The sequence below is a fragment of the Uloborus diversus genome, chromosome 2 (assembly GCF_026930045.1).
Source record: "Uloborus diversus isolate 005 chromosome 2, Udiv.v.3.1, whole genome shotgun sequence".
NCBI classification, from domain to species: domain Eukaryota; kingdom Metazoa; phylum Arthropoda; class Arachnida; order Araneae; family Uloboridae; genus Uloborus; species Uloborus diversus.
The window spans coordinates 19,575,350-19,581,977 of NC_072732.1; positions in this window are offsets into that span (position 1 = coordinate 19,575,350).

The following is a 6,628-nucleotide window of genomic DNA, read 5'->3' on the forward strand; positions in this document are numbered from 1 at the left end:
TCATTTCAGTGTAGCATCAATACTTGAGAGCAGTGGAAAATACAGGAGAGGGGTTGCAGCACGCCTCCCCCGCTCAATCAGAGTACCTGATCCCCAACCAACGTCCTCTAAGATATTCTTTCATTTTGGTTTAGGGACTTCCATCCCTACAAATTTCCACAAGTCCCGAATTCACCTCCTTCTAACATCATCTAAAATCGTCTAAAATTTCGTTTTCGATACTTCAATTCCAAATAACTTCTGTGAGAGATTCTCTAATCCCCAGCCCTTATCCTGAAAGATGTCCTGTAATTGCGTTTTCAGTACTTAATTTTGGGAAGATGCCTGAACCCCATCCTGTCTCCCAACTTCATCAAAAATAGCCAAGAAATGGGTTCTTAGGATTTTAAAATTGAAAAAGAATTTCAGAGGAGTGCCTACTGTGCTCTTCACATAATTAACGATTGTACAAAATTTTGTTTTTAGGACTTAAATTTCGAAAATAATTCCGGGTGAGGGTTCTCAGAACATTTCTCCCTATCATCAAAGATATCTAATATTCTGTTTTTGGAACTTAAATTTCCAAAAAATTCCTTGGGAAGACTCCAATCCTCTCTCCCCCCACATCATAAAAACTCGTATAAAATTTTGTTTTCGATACTTCCATTCTGAATAATTTTTGTAAGAGATTCTCTAATCCCCAACCCTTGTCCTGAAAGATGTCCTGTAATCATGGGCGGATTTATGGGGGGTCAGAGGGGGGCAATGCCCCCCCAGTTTTGGGAGGACTTTGTGTAGTAACAACACATCTTCCAAAAATTAAAAAAAAATCACTATTTTTTCGTTTTTGAATAGTTTAGAAGAGCATGGGTGGATTTATGGGAGGGGGCAGCAAAGGGGACAATGCCCCCCAGTTTTGGGAGGAGTTTATATAGTAACAACTTATCTTCCAAAATCTTATAACAAAAAAAAATCATGATTTTTCCTTTTTTAAATAGGAAATTAAAGTTTATTTTTTCTTTTGAACTTAAAATAACCGTTTCTTACAAAGTTTGAACAATACTGTACAACTGTATAATCTACTACTCAATTTCAGAGACTGGAAAGTGTAAATTATTGACAGGTTCTAAAATCCCTGAAAAGAATTGGCACACGGTCTACAAGGGCTTTTGAGCCAAAAACCCAATCTAACCAACCAAACCTTGAAAATAATTAGACAAGTCTTTGAAACTCCTAAGCAAAGTGTGCTTCATTTTTTTTTCTTATCAAGTGTATAATTAAGAATTGTTCCAATGGGTAGTATGTTACTCTCTTGATACCTATTCTCTAAATATGTGCACCATTTCTTTTAAAGTATTAACTTGCATCACAAAGCACTTTTAAAGCGTAAAACTTAAAAAAAAATTATTTGCCTATTATTTCCAATTAACCCTTATAAAACTTCAAAATGCAGAATTTTATATCCATTTTAGATAATTTCCTCCGGGGGAGTAACCCCCGGCCCCCCCCTAAAACTGGAGATATTCCATATCCCACTTAAAAGGGAGCACTGCGTCACTCTCTTAATACCAGCCCCCTCTCTTTTAAGGTCAATTTAAAAAGGACAGCATGATTACACACAGTAATGAAAACGACACATAAAACAGTAAAGAATGGCCTTACGCATCACAGAAAACAGACAAAAACATGGGAGGGGGGGGGGGATTAAAAATGTTGCTCCGAAAAAAAAAAAAAAAAAAAACCTGCCCCCCCAGGAACTCAGTCCTAAATCCGCCTATGCCTGTAATTGCGTTTTTAGGACTTCCAAACCCTTCCCCTAGCGTTTAGAAAGAGGGCTTATAATTTGCGTTTTTAGGACCTCAAATTCAAAAATTTTCCCGGGAAAGGTTGCCCGAACCCATCCTATTTCCAAAACTTCATGAAGATGGTCTTCAACTGAGCATTTTTAAGATATTTCATTTCCATTTTTGAAAAATTAGCGAGCATCCCCAAACCTTCTCTCCCCCTCCCCTTCCTTCCCTCTCGTTAAAAATCGTCTTAAACTTTATTTTTAGGACTTCTATTTCGAGAAATTTCAAAGGCAGACTCTACGAGCTTTAACCCTTCATAAAAGTCCCAGAACTCCTCCTCCTCCTAACATTGTCAGTGTTGGTGTAAGCTGCAATTTTAGAACTATAATTTCAAACAATTTCCGGGGGAGGACCTTTGCGAATGTTGCACTTATGACTGTAGGTTCATATGGTTAATTGTGTTTCTCCGCTTTTAAAACGCAATTTTAAAAATTTCATCGCGCGATTGCTAGTAATAACAGCCCCCCCCCCCCCCCACGTCTCTCTCTTTCTCTCTTCTATTACAGAATTTGAACACTGCTTTAATTTTTTTTCTTTAACTCGCAAGAAAAAGAGACTGAGAAGGAACATTGGGCAGGGCATCATTGAAAACAATTCTAAAAAAGAAAATAAGAAAAAAAATTATCGGTTTAGAACATATGAAGTAGTCTTTTGCGCAGAAAAAATGTTTCGGCAAATGAACTCTTGAAGATGCAGTAAAAATCGTTAACTTTGTTAAGTGAAGATCTAAAAATTCCTAGACTGTTTTGTCTGATGAAACAGGCTATCAACACAAAGAAGTTTTGCCTTCCTTCCAAGTTAGGTGACTGTCCAAAGGTAAAATTATTGACAAGACTTTGTGATTCATTTCAGTTTTCGTAATAGAGGGAAGTGTTTATGGAATATTAACCGACATTGCAACTACAACATACACTGATTTTCTTTTTGCGATAACACCTATATTCTTCAATCGTTACAAGTATGTATTAGGTGTCTGTTTTTCATCAGATCTTTACTTGCATATTCAGTTTTCTTAGTGGGCCTCAAAGTGTTTTTGAGCAATCACGATTGCTTATTGCTTTCATTTGACTGTTTTTGGCGTGCTATCATTTTATTTCCCACCGGCGCCACCCTCTGCCAGCACCACCCGTCGGTCGGCCTCACGATACTGTTCCTCTAGCGAAAACCGTCTCCAAGTTGCGTCCATATTCTACACACACACGCATACATACACGCACCTACACACACAAACACATACACACACATACACAAACACCACCATACACACACATACCCCTACACACACATACACACGCAGAAACACATACAGACACCTACACATACACAACTACCCACACATTCATGCCTGCACACAGACACAAACACATATGCTTACACACACATACACATACCCCGCCCCCACGCACACAAACACTCATACACACAACTACCCACACACTCATGCCTGCACACACACAAACACACATGCCTACACACATACACATACTCCCCCCCCCCCACACACAAACACACACGCCTACTTACACACACTCGTAATTGCGAAAAACATAATTTGAATTCAAGATGACAAATTTCAAATTAATTTTTATATTTATTTTTTATTTTATTATTTTTTTTTTTTTTTTTCACAAATTTAGTGGTTTGCAAAAATAAAAAGGTTGGGAACCGCTACTTTAAATGCATAAGAAGGTTGAAATAAAATAACAAAATGAAATAGAAGTATTTGAATCCATGATATCAGACGATACGATGAGTTTCAACTGTAACGTTATCTTATAGGCTCCTATATATACGAGCCGGCGCATCAGCTTAAGATCAGCCATTTTGGATCGGAACGCGTGTTTGAGTGGTTGTCTTTTCTGGCGATTTATCGCGTTTGGTGATTGTTCACTGCGATCGATTTATTAGCGGCACGTGAATTTTTTATTAAATAAAATATTATTTTTGGCAAATTTGGCAAAACCCGAAACTTTGCTGTGGTAACCCTAGCAGCGTAACAATGAAAAACCCGATCTAAAATGACTAAACTTAAGCTGATGCGTCGGCCCCTATTATACATTACATATAATATCTCTACATAGTATAAAATGAAGTCCCCAAAAAGCGTCTGTTTGTTTGAACTCGCAAAACTCGAGAACTACCCGGCCGATTGCGCTGAAATTGTCACAATTTGTTCCTTTTAAGTCCTGAGAAGGTTTGCAGACCAGTTCGAAAACAATTCGATGAATAGTTCGTTTCTTATTCCAATTTAGGCCCAATTTTCTCATAAATTCCCGAATATGGGGGTGAAAAATTACTCGCAATTAGTAATATTATATATCGTTGGAAAGGGAAGAATTTTCCGCGTTCTACGCAATTTTGTTCCAACGTTCTAACTTAATTGCGGCGGGAGTTATTTACGTTTTTAGCTCGAATTTGTTTAGGCTTAGCTGAAATTTAGGCAATACTTTCTTCATTAAATCCATCAATAAAAAGTGAAGGAATTGTCCTACAGTTTTCTTTTTGACACCATTGAAAAAAGCTACCTTTTTTTACCCCAGATCTAACTCGACCTATGGTCGGAAGTTTAACTCTCTATCTCCATTAGAAAAAAAGTTACAAGCGAATGAAATGAAGTTCAAAAATCTGTTCTCTATTCAAGTTTTTAACCATTTTATTTTGCGTTTCCACGGTAACGCTTTTTGAATCCATTATTTGCATCTTTCTCATTTTCAATTCTGAAACTTATTTCAGTTTGTGTTTCCATGGTTACGCTTTTTAAATCCATCTTTCTCATTTTATTTTAATTTCTTAAAAGTATTTTAATATCTGTCGTCATTATTTGGAGGGGAAATTTTGCATGATGATTTTTTTTTTCTTTTATTTATGCCTGATTGTTGAATATACGTCACTTGACACAATTTTTGTTTTCAAAATAGACCGGGCAAAGCCTGGCAACGCAGCTAGTAGTGTATAATTGGAGCAAGGCTAGCCTGGCAGAGTACATAATGGTGGGATTAGGCTTTCTGTGACAAAGACTAATGATAAGAGTAGACCGAGCTATGGCAACCCTTTTGCTGCTCGCAAACCAAACCATGTGACTGGTGTAGATGGCAATTTGTTTCAACTTGTTTGCGGCGAATACTTTTAGTCAACACATAACATTACACTTAAATGATTAGTTCAAATGAAATAAAAGTTACTGAAATAAAAGTTATCTAAAACTAATTACTAATGTCAAAATAATTCATAAGTAAAAGAAACACAGTTCAACCTCTGCACCTGGAAAAAAACAAAAACTAGTGACAATCGATTTCGTCTTAAAATACATGTCGAGTGCCAAACTAAAGATAATGCCGCCATCTAGTAACCATATTGCCAAAGTTTTCGCCGAGCCACTACACCAGTCACACGATATATGTGTGAACCAATTTTCTTCATCAGCAAAAATGGAAAAGCTCTGTCTACTCTTTTCATAAGTCTATGTTCTGTAACCAACACAATGCCGCCAGTTTGCCTCTTCATGAAGAGTCAAGAACTGTATTGCGATAAGATTTTACAGTAAATTCAAACAGGCAAGTTAGTCACTACAACTTACATTCAGCATATTTCGCCAGTCTTCAGTGTTTCCATCAAGCACATTGGTCTTAAAACTACAGGTAGCAGTATCCACGAAAAGATTTAGAACACCGAACTCTTCTTCGATAAAAGCGAACATCCCCAAGATCTGCGCTTCTTCGGCTAAATCGCATCTGAATTCCAAAACAGGGAAAAGGGGAAATTGTTTAATATCCCTAGAACTACGTTTCTGGTTAATAAGACAAACTAAAACCAAATAATAGTTTGGTTTTTTTTCGAAAATAAATTTTTTGACACAAAAAAGGCTCTTTCTACTGGAAATAATTATCGCATCGTCTTCATTTTAGTTTCATTGAGAAGAGTAGAAAAAATACCTCTTTTAAACATTTCTACCTGTGGTGCAAAGTAACGAAGATCCTTAATCAACGAGGAAATAAGTTATATGCATTTAGAAAGGGAAAATAAATTTTTAACATTTGAATCGTTGCCATTTTTGCTCAAATGTGGACATATAAATTCTTCAACTGTATTTCAGCTTCTCCGATAATGGGGAAAACGAGGATGGGACTGGGGGGGAACGTTCCCTTCCAAAATCCCAAATGTAACTAAAATTTTCAGTACAGAGCACTAGGAAATTATTCCTTTTCTACACTGTTAAAAACAATTAAGAACGTACCTGCAAAATAATGGGTAGCTAGTAAAACATAAACATATATTTTCTAAACAATTAACAAATAAATCATTGAAAACGACTCGACGTTAAATCTCGGTTATCACAAATTTGCCATTTCAACTGCGCTTGCGCGCGGACTTAGCTGATTTCAAAAATATTGCTAAAATTAATTACAAACATTTTAAATTTGTTAATAAATATGAGTTAGCTACAGATAAAAATTAGAAATCACAAAGTTTTCTCTGATTTAGTTTTTAGGCCTCGGTAAAGATTGAATTTTGCGTCTTAATTATTAATGGATTCGGTGTCTGATTTGTATGTCCTTTCTCAGGACCATTTTTAACCTCAGAAGACTTCAACTACAAAGCCGAACTCTCAACCTAAATAAAAATGTATAATACTAAGTCAATTATGCCTAATGTAAAATATCCGTAAAAAGCGGATTTCTGTACTAATATTGCAATCATTTTTGAAGTAAACAACGTGTTTTACATTTATGTTAAATAAATATTTCCAAACTAATAAATATTGAAGTGTCCTTTTTCTCTTAAGATTATCAGTTATTCAT